The following is an 11777-nucleotide window of genomic DNA, read 5'->3' as shown; positions in this document are numbered from 1 at the left end:
GGATGCTGCGTTTTTTTATTGAAGATTTTGAAATGGAATAAAATTCATATATGCTGTGCTATGCCTCTACTCTGTAGTAGATGTGAGACCTTATTGAAGTTGCTTAATGCTTTCTGTGCCTCAGTTTCCTTACTTTGTAATACTTTGTAATACAAACCCATCTCAGTATTATTATTAGGAAAAATGAATAAGTGAATGTTTGTATGAAATAGCACCCAAATGGTATCTTTTATTAACATTGTTAGAAAATTACAATGCAGTATGATTAATTGATTTAATACCAGTAGTTATCAACCTCTATGGGACTGTGAATGAGAGCTTAATTCTCATATTAAATGAGGCTTCCTAGGAAAAGTTATTCTTGAGCTGCCTATTGAAAAAGGAATCAGAATTAACCTAATTGGTAGAGCAGAAGAAGGGCAGTCCAGAAAGTGAACAGTGTGTGCTATCAAATAGACAGGCAAGAGCATAGCACATTTTGAAAATCGGAAGTCATTGTGCATAGCTGGAACCAGTTTCAGGAGGAAATTTTCTGTAAATGGTGCTAAAAAATATTTATCAGGTCCCAGGTCAGAAAGAACTATTTCAGGTTAAGTTTTCCAACCACAGCTTTTATTATTTTACCTCTACATATGCAATGGCATATCACTTTTGTAGAAAAATCATGTATGGTGTTTTAGAAAGTAGGTAACAAGGATAAAAATACTAAGATAATCATTTAGGATGTTATGAGACTCGATGAGACTTATGTGGCCCTATTCTAATGTGGAAAAATATTGGAAGGAAAGGAAGATATAGGAGGGATATTTCAGAAATATAATCAGTGGCAGGAGTAGGTAGGGCAACATGCTGACTTGTATCAAGGAAAAGTAGAAGAGCAGTTTGTTTGTTTACCACCTCAAAGCAACCAAAGAAGTGAGAGGGACTTGAAAAGAGTTGCATCATGGCAACCATGGAAAACAGAAAGCATCCAGAGGAGGGAATCATGAGCTGTGCTACATTCTATGGAGTGTCAAAGAAGAAAATTAGAGCAAATTAAAACTGGCCTGTAGATTTTGAAGGTGTGATAGTATTAATAACTTTTGTTAGAGCATTCCAATGAAATGATCATAACTAGATCATATTTTATTCAAGTATAAATGAGAAGTGGTGGCCTGACAATGTGACTATAGGTAACATTAAAAATAAAAACAAAGCAGCTACTTAAAGCAAGAAGTACTATTTTCCAGAGAGAAACTGAGGCACATGATTATTTAAATGAAAGAGCAAATCTATCTATATATCTATATCTATCTATCTATCTATCTATCTATCTATCTATCTATCTATATAAAGCAAATATCCAGAAAGAATAGGAGATCATAACAGAATGGGACCCCTGAGGCCATATAGAGAAATGGGTTCAAAACATGGAAGAAGGAACTGCCACTTCCCCTGAAGAAAGTAAAAAAGGAGAAGGATGGGAAGGACTATACCTACACATATAGGTGAGTGTGAGCCAAGGAAGCCAATTAGGTTTCTATGTCTTTATTTTTGATTTTCATTAAATATTAAAAAAGGTAATTATCAGAAAGTTATAGAGCCAGGACAGTGGTACAGGGAAGGGTTCAGAACTTTAAAATGGGAGAATGTTTGGAGATATTTTAAAGTGAGCTAATCCAATACAACATCAATCAGCAAAAAAAATAAACATGTAACCAGTCAGCATTTAAAATTCCAGAGATTCCTCAAAACCCTAAAATGAAACTGGTTGCAAAGAGTTTGTATGTAGATTGTTAAATTTTTTTCTGGGCACGGTTTCATTGGATGGGATAGTGAGCAGAAGAGGCAACTGAATGTGTATTGTATTGATCAGCAATTAGAATTTTTAGGGTTTAGGTGTCAGAAAAGGTAAGAAGTTGATCTTTTCAATAATACATGAGGTCTTCAGCCTTGGAAAGAACATGATGTCAAGAGAGAACTGAGAGGTTGGCATAAAAATAATCTGGTTATAAGATTAAAGATCTCAGTGAGAACAAGAATCAACTTGTCATCATAAAGAAAATCAAATATGAATTGAGAAGGTGGAATATTTGAGCTGACATTTTCTGAAAGGCATCAGTCTGAGATGAGCAGACCCATCAAAATATCCATGGGATTTGGTTGCTATAATGGTGTAAGGTGAAAGCCATTGACAGAAAATGGTAAATTAACTCCATCTGCAATCTTCATATTTAACCTAGTTTTACCCCAGTTGATATCAGTTCACATGACCTACTCTTTTAAAATCTTCCCAGAACTATAACAAAGGTAAATAAAATAATCTAATTTCAAAATTGGAATCAATTTAGAATAATGAGTTTATAAAACATGATTCCTCAATTTCCTCAATATATTATTCATACTTAGCAAGTCATTCTACTTCTTTTATTCTCATGTCTTTAATTTTAAAATTGTGGTAATACATGTTTTATCAAATTCAGTTATTTTAAAAGTAAAGTTATACAACATGTTAAAACACTATGCATCCTATATCAAAGTTTCCAAATATTAGGTATGATTTTATTTATCTTCATCAGCAAAAGCATATTCAGAGTTGGATTATCCATACAAAATAAACCCAGATGTTCAAAATTAAGACTGAGTCTAATCAGCTTTGATTGATCTCTTCTCCACCCAGGACCTATGAATTTACTGAAAATTGTTAACAGATTATCATGGGACAAAACTTGAATTGCTTCCTTTTTAAGATCTGTCTGCATACTAATGGATGCTTGGTTTTTCTAGGATAAAAAGCTATACCAAATATATGTAAAATTTTGTTCTTCTTAGCAAATAATGATTGCTATTGGTCTTGTTTTCAATAAGAAGAGTGAAAATTGTTAATTACCAAAATTTAAAACAGTTTGGGATTGTGTTTAAATGTATGTAATAGAAATTTAACCCCTTTCCCCTGCCCAGTGACTCCTCATATAAGGAAACATGTAAAGGCAAGCAGCCCAGAGCTGCAGCAAAGGTTCCATGGTATCAGCAATGTCCCTGAGCCCCTTCTTTCCATTTGTCATCTTTAGAAAATGACTTTTACTTTCACAGTCATCTTGTGGTTGCAAGATAGTGCTCTACCTATGGCTTCATGTTTTCAATGCCAGAACAAATACAGGGGTAAATAAGCAACAAAGGAAAATAAGTGATGCTTGAATCAAGAAAGCAAAAGTTCTCAGATGTCTCCAGCAGAAAATCCATTGGAAATACTTGTATTTCATGACAGTACTAAATTGCAAAGGAGTCTGAGGAATGTGGTTTTTCAACTGGCAGTATGTCTTATAAAATATGGACATAGAATAGATAATGAGCAGGCAACCAATAGACCACTAGGTCAGCAGCAACAAATATGCATGCATTCTATGATGATACAAAAAAAAAAAAAAAAAAAAGGAAAGAAAAAAGAAAGGCACATGAAATATTCTATATAATCATTGAGTTACAAATCCACTTAAAAGCTTTATGATTATCCAGTGATTCTTTTCCTTATTTAAATATTTATTTATTTACTTGACAGAGAAAGAGAAAGAGAGAGAGAGAGAGAACAAGCTGGTGGGGCAGAGGGAGGAGAGAGAATCCCAAGCAGACTCCATGCTCAGCACAGTCCAACCGGGGGGGCTTGATCTCACAATCCTGAGACCATGACCTGAGCCAAAATCAAGAGTCAGACACTTCACCAACTGCACCACCCAGGCACTCCTATCCAGTGATTCTTAATATCAAATTGTAACTAGGTATATATGTATTGATGTGCTGTTTAATATTATATTTTGAACAAATTGTTGATTTCCTAAAATGAAATTCAGATCTGTATGCTTATCATATTTGAAACTTCTAATTTAAAGCTCACAATTTCTGCAAATACTGTGACTTCATATTGTTTGCCTTTAAATAGAATTTTTAGTCTGTGATGCCAAGTACTTTTGATGATAAACTATACAAAATAAACATTCCTTGTTGTCAGTAAATTATTTCAGAGATATGCATAGTAATGGGTATCACAGTGACTGTTGTTAACTGACCCAAGAAAAATGTTGCAGTTAACTATTATCAGATCCTTTTAGTAGATATTGTTGGTTTCTGACTACTAGGTATAGATGAGAGATATATACAACTTCCCAATCTTGCCAACATGGAACTTGCTATAATAAAAGTGAGCCTCAGACTGGATTCTGATAAACATATAAACCATTTGTTACCAAGCATGTACAAAAATAATTGTGTAACTTATTCCATAGCATTGATACTTGTTCTCTTTTAGGCACACATAAATATGTTGAAACTTTCAGTTCACTCTAAGGCATACAAAATGATTAACTGATGGCAGGATCAACCAGCCTTCTACTTGGATCAGGAATTAGTTTTTGGTTAAGAACAATATGGAGAAATGGAGAGAGAGAGAAAATGAATGCATGTATACTGTGGTAAATGTACTAATACCATCTTCCTAGACAGCTATGTCTCATAATCATCACTTATTTTCCCCAAATACACTTTTTAATATTTATTATTTTAATTATGAATATTCTCCTTCATATTAGTAATGTCTAATGTGCTTATATTGGAGCTCTAAAGTGTGTATTCTCGATTAAGGGACTCTAAATGCCAATTAACTGCCTCTGAATCGTATATTCCTAATTAGAGTCCTACAAATACTATCTAACCATCCCAAGGGTGTATATTAATATGAATTCTCTCTGTCACACACACACACACACACACACACACACACACACCACTCTAAATACTGGGGTATCTTACATTTCTGAGATAACGAGTAATCTATATTGGTCACAAAGCTAATGTGACCATTGTACTGCACAACAGCAAAGGATTGGATACAGGACAAAGGCAATACTCACAGGGCACTCTAGCACCTGCTAAAGGCCATGAAGTGAGCAGCAGAATGTCAGAGGATGAAAGCAATAACACATTGAAAGTGGCCAATCTAAGAAGGGCTGAGACAAGCCCTTTGCCTGAGGTCAGTCAGCATCCCAAGTCTCACTGTGGCTCCCAGAACCTTGTCATCTTTTGGGTCTTGGATTTTTAAGACATTTTTTTCCTTTAGCTTATTGACTAAAATCCCATGATTGGCCATCTTAATCATCTTTCAAGTTTTGTGGATTTATTAGGTATGATTTATAATTTGTGGCTTTAGCTTGTGGACATTTTCATGTTTCAAGTGATTTCTGAAATTTCTTTTTTTAAAATTTTTATTTATTTATGATAGTCACAGAGAGAGAGAGAGAGAGAGAGAGAGGCAGAGACACAGGCAGAGGGAGAAGCAGGCTCCATGCACCTGGGAGCCCGACGTGGGATTCGATCCCGGGTCTCCAGGATCGCACCCTGGGCCAAAGGCAGGCACTAAACCGCTGCGCCACCAGGGATCCCAATTTCTGAGATTTCAACATGCCATTGTATTCTGCAAAAACAATATTTGACAGTATAATAAAATATGTTTGTGAAAAAATTACTGACTTTCATATTTTGGATTATAGAGTCAATATAATTACTTTATATTCATACCTGAATGTTAAAATATTACCATTTGGAATTCACTATAGCAGTAAATTTGAACTTGGCAGTACTGGTATTTAAATATAACACAAACTATGAAAAAAAAACAAGCAATATAAAGACTTTACATGAATATTTCAGTTGTTTTACCATATGTGTCCCCAATAAAAATATAATGGTTGCTTAGACAATTGCTGATGGTATGCCATAAACTGACACTATAAAAACTATTTTCACTCAGTTAAAAGCTTGCTGTGAATTGCATTGTAATTTTCATTGACAATGAGAAATCAACATATTTTATAATAATTACTTTCCCCATTAAAATTTCAAATGGAAACATTTAGCATACTTAAATCTGATTGTTACAGCTATCATCCACAAAGAGCTGACATTAGGGTTAAGATATTAAAAACATATCCCCAAAATACCTAACTTCTTTTAATATTCAGAATACGTTGCAAATTTCAGAATGATAATACTGTTACCTTATAATTTACAATATATCAAATATTGTTTAGTTGTTAAAATAGTTTCTTGGACCAAAATTACAGAAGCAAGCACATTTTTTTTTATGTTACTCAAATGTCCCTTCCGCCTCACGTGCAGGTGGTCAGCTCTTCCTTGAATATTATTAACTGTTGTTATTGCAGCCTCATTACTAACTTAGTTGACTATTTGAAGTTCTCTCAACTGCTACTCAGCTGATTGAAAGTGACAGTGAGATGCTTAGGAGTTTTATTTGTAATTATTTATTTTGGAACATTTGGCTCTATTCCGCAGAATACACACTTCATCAGGATATCTAAAAGAGGCATATTCAGGTGTAACTATCCGTTCCAGGTAGAACCAGTCGTCTCTTCCGGTTTATCTTTCTAGTTAAATATAGTTCAACACTTTCTTGCTTTGGGTGGTTTGTTCTCCATAGCCCAGAATCTCCCCTTTGTGATTTGACCTCAAAAGTGTGCTGCCTGAAATCTCTTCTCTGTATCTGAGCACTATTGTTGTTACAGTTAATTTCAGAGAGGCTCCTTAGCTCTCAAAGTGCTGTCTCCTGATCAAAATAGGCACTGAGGTAAGTATGAAGGAGGGATACTACTTAGCATTTCAGTGTCAATTATTTTTAATTGCTAGAGACAATCCAACTATCCCTTCAATCTGTGTCTCAAACTCTAATGTGTATTCCAAGAAACCTGGTGAGCTTGTTAGGAAGGCAGATAATCAGGTCCCACCCCAAATTTAGTGAATCCAAATCTGCATTTTAACCAGATCCCCAGGTAATTCATATGTACATTAGAGTTTGAAAAATCAAACCTCATTTTTATTTGTTTACAGAATCAAAGAATACTTGAATCAAACTTTAGCATGTATCATGATTTTTCAGATATCTAACACTACATGTATATAGTATTCATTTTCTAGATGATACATTCTTATGAAATACTCAATTTTCACTAATTATTTTGAGCTCTGAGACAATGATTATGCTATATAAAATCTAAGGAAGAGTATTCATTGTAATAAAATAAAATATTTCAATAAATTCTATCCACATTAAATATATATATATATAAATATATATATATTTCCTGGTGCTGCATCATAATTAGATATAAGTCTCTTGCAGACAGATTATAAATGACTTTAAGAGGGCTTTTCCTATAGAGGTAGGGATATTCAAATATCTGTTATTCTCTAGGCTGTGGAGTCAGAAGTCTTGAAAAGGAATTCACTCATTCACTCCCTCTTTTGCCACTCTCCTATTCCACTCCTCTCTGCTATTAGACTAAACAGAGGTAGGACAACTACTCCCATTTCATTTTGTATTTTTTTTGCAAGTTTATTTATACATGTTATTAGAATAAATCAAGATATATGACTAAAGAAAGGACACATTTAACCATATTTTACCAAAATGTGTTAAAAACTGTACAGGGATCATGGAAGGAGTAGAAGAAATTAGCTAGAAAATGGAGGCTAAAATTTTAGTTTGGGCACTTATCAGCTGTGTGATACTGGACAAAACTCTCGGAAGTTTCTGAGCTAGATTTTCTCCATTTGAAAATGGTGAATAATAATATCTGCCATGCAAGATTGCTCTCAAGAACTCAATTTGATTATATAGTTGGAAATTAGGTTATACATAAATATAGACAGTGGAAAGAAAACAATTGCTTTATCCCATGCTTAGTGCTAACAGTTTGGGAAGAGATTTGATTTAAACAAATTTACTTATAGAGGATACAAATTGCAATTAAATATTTTGTCTCAGTGACAGGATTTGGCAGTGGGGTCAGAAAATTTTGTCCATGTGATTGCAGAATAGGATACTAGTTGCAGGGCCTAGCATAAGTTTTTTCATCCATCAAAGTCAAAATATCATTTTAAAAAAGTGGATAACAAGAGGATTTACTTTATATAGTTTTTCTTTGGATTAAATAATATATGTAAAGCACATAACTATTATATTAGTGTCAGATATACAGCAATGTTAGTTAACAATAAGAAAGTGGATAAGAAAGTAATTTTGTAGTATTTGTTCATTAAAAGAGGATCATTTATGAAATGACAGAAGAAATTTAATATGTGACAGTACATGGTCAAGGTTGCAGACTATTGGTGAGAAGCTTCTGAGACACAATAGAAGGTTTTTGAGAAATAAGTGTGCTCGTATTCTCCATTTTGATTTTAATACCTGGGCACTTAGTAAGGCATATAGTAGGCTTTGTTTTGTTTATTTGTTTGTTTAGTTAATTCATCTTTGGGGGGATAGAAACATACTGGGTTGTCTACAAGATCAATCCTTGACAGAACAGACATTTCCATTATGTCAAAGTCTTGTTTGCCTCCCACTCAAACTATTCTCCTACATTGAATTATGTTCAAGGTGAGAAAGACTAAAGCACAAGGTAAGAAAATAAAATTTAAAGAGGAAAAGAAAGAAAAGGAAAAAAACAACGGGTAGCTTCCATGGTTGCACACATATGCTTAAGGATGTGATACAGGGACCTGAATTAGGGGGAGAGAAAAATTTATAATTAATATACTAGTTTCTGTCATAGGGTCAAATTCATAATTGTCTCTCCTTTCTTCTTTGAGGAAAAGTGTTTGACACAGAGTAAACGCAAGGGTGATTTGTAGCACTAACCTTAAGATGTATAAATAACTTGCAAGGATGATTTATTGCTTACTAAATTCTAATATGAATAAATGAACTATTTGCTTTAATTGCATAAGGGTCAATCTTACTGACTACATAGATCAAGTCCAACCCAAGATTTATGAATAATGAACAAGCTCACAGAGGGTCATTTACTAAGTCTTTGAAAGATTATAGCTCTAAAATCAAAGATTTTGTATCAAATTTATGTTTGAAGATATTTAAATTTGTATTTAAAAATATACTTTAAAAACAGAAATATAATATTTTAAAGGAAAGGTGTATTAATATAATTTTTCTGATATCATTTCTACATGTTAAGTTTGTCTTAAAACTTTATTGGTGGGCAGCCTGGGTAGCTCAGCGGTTTAGTGCCAGCTTCAGCCCAGGGCATGATCCTGGAGACCCGGAATTGAGTCCCATGTTGGGCTCCCTGCATGGAGCCTGCTTCTCCCTCTACCTGTGTCTCTACATCTCTGTCTCTCTGTTTCTCATGAATAAATAAATAAAATCTTAAAAAAAAAACACTTTATTGGTAATATTACCTGAAAAGGTATGGAACTTCGTTTGATTTCATTTCCTTTTTTTTTTTTTTTTTTAGAGAGAGCGAGGGCACAAGTTGTGGGGAGGGGCAGCAGAGGGACAGGAAGAGAGAGAGAGAATCTTACGCGGGTTCTATGCCCCTGATGCAAGGCTCGATCTTATGACCCTGAGCTGAAATCAAGAGTTGGATAACTGACCGAGCCACCCAGGCACCCTTGATTTCTAATTATTACATATAATATATATGAATATTGTTCATATATAATATTGTTGAATAAAATACAAAATTATTTTTAGAAGCCAAGATGTCTTTCAACAGATGATTGGATTAATAAAATGTGGTATATATGTACAATGGTATATTACTCAGCTATCAGAAAGGATGAACATCTACTATTTACAATTTCCATCCAATGATGGAACTGGATTGTATTATGCTAAATGAAATAAGTCAATCAGAGAAAGATAATTATCATATGTTTTCATTCATATGCAGAATATAAGAAATAGTGCAGAGGACCATAAGGGAAGGATGAGAAACTGAATGGGAAAAAAAAATCAGAGAGGGAGGGAGACAAATTATGAGAGACTCTTAACTCTGGGGAACAAACTGAGATTCCCTGAAGGGAAGGTGGGTGGGAGGATGGGGTAACTGGGTGATGGGTATTAAGAAGGGCACCTGATGTGATGAGGACTGGGTGTTAAACACAACTGATGAATTATTGAAAACTACATTTGAAATGAATGATGTACTATATGTTGGCTAACTGAATTTAAATAAGAAAAAAAAGATTAAATATAAACTTAGTTCAGTAACTAATACAGCAGTGCCCCCTTATCTGCAGGGGATATGTTGCAAGACCCTCAGTGTATGCCTGAAACCACACATAGTAAAGAACCTTATATATACTATGTTTTTTCCTATACAGAGATAACCATGATAAAGGTAATTTATAAATGAGGCACAGTAAGAGATTAACAATAATAATAAACAATAAATAAAACAATTGTAACTATATTGGAGTAAAAGTTACATTAATATTATATCTTTCTCTCAAAATATCTTATTGTACTTAATTCACCCTTCCTATAACAATGCAAGATGATAAATGCCTATGTGATAAGATAGCAAGTGGTGGAATGACTTGGCATTGTGATGTATGTAGAGTCAGGTTACTATTGACCTTCTGATGATTAGTCAGAAGGAGAAATTTGATAGCAGGTAAGTGCAGAAAGTGAAACTGCAGATAAGTGTGGACTACTGTACTTTGGTACACATTGTTGTAGGAAAATAAGGGAATGGGTCATCTCAAGGAATAGAGTTGTCACGCTCTCAAGACAGGTATAATATTCTTCTGAAAAAACTCATTTCTATGATTACCTGGTTATCATTCTGTTCTAAGCAAAACTGAAATGCAAGAAATGCATCTTTAATAATTAAAGCAGTAATTAAAATGCATGTGATATCAACTTATATTAATTATTTATTATAAGAAAGTGAGGAATATTGTCAAGTTAAGTTTATCTTTGAACAGGAAATTCTATTTGGGGATAGAAACAAATACAGAGATTTATGTAGAAATGTGTAATTAATTAGCCCTTAAATTAAAAAATAAATAAATAAAAGGATGTAGATTTGCCGAATGAGTGTCTAAAAAGGTAATTCAATGTACCAGGTGAGGAAATACTGCCAGAAAAATAAAAAGTTGTTTAGAAAGAAAACTCATCTCAGGGTAAATCTACAATCCTTAATCCAAAACTTATTTTTTTGAAAAAATAAATATGCAGTTGAGTGCATTTGGTATTGAATTTGCACTCAGAGTATAACCTGTCAAAACAAGTTGTAACATAAAACTGCTATGACACTGAACTGTTCAAAATAGTCTTTCTGTAAGTAAGAAAATTTGAGTATTTTTTTTAAATTACGATATGGTGGTATAATAGAAAATTAAACTAGAACCGTGGGAAAGGGAAGTGAAATCAGAAAACGGTAGGGCCTTGGAACCTGATAATGAATCTGAAAACTAGTGGTTACAATTTCACCCTTCAATGAAGTTTCAATGAAAGTTATTTCCTAGGACACCCTATCACAGAATTGTATTAACGAGCATGAACTAGAATTAAAGTCTACCTATTGTAGTGCTCTCTCTAAAAGATGTTTATGAAATTTTAAATTCAAGAATTTTACAAAATTTTACATGAAAGTTCTCCAGTCACCTGCTTATAGCAAGGAAGTGCACAAGAATATCTATAAGGATGCAACAAACAACCATTCAAGTTCTATTTATATGCAACTTTACCAAAAACAAGAGCATTCTCTCTTCTAACATTTAACCTATAGATATACTCTGCCTCACTAACTGCCAACTTCAATAAATTAGTATCCTGGAGGAAATGTGGGAATTTTGCTATGTTGAAGGTTTGAAGATAGTGCCACCAGTCTTTGTTCATTTTCATTGTACTGTACTAAGGAAAGAACATTCGTAAACCAAAGGCTTAGGAATGTTGGCATAATTATATGGAATGTCTGACTATA

This window comes from Canis aureus, chromosome 17, assembly GCF_053574225.1.
Source record: "Canis aureus isolate CA01 chromosome 17, VMU_Caureus_v.1.0, whole genome shotgun sequence".
Classification (NCBI taxonomy): domain Eukaryota; kingdom Metazoa; phylum Chordata; class Mammalia; order Carnivora; family Canidae; genus Canis; species Canis aureus.
The sequence above is the reverse complement of the archived record's forward strand: the minus strand, read 5'-3'. Positions refer to the sequence as shown.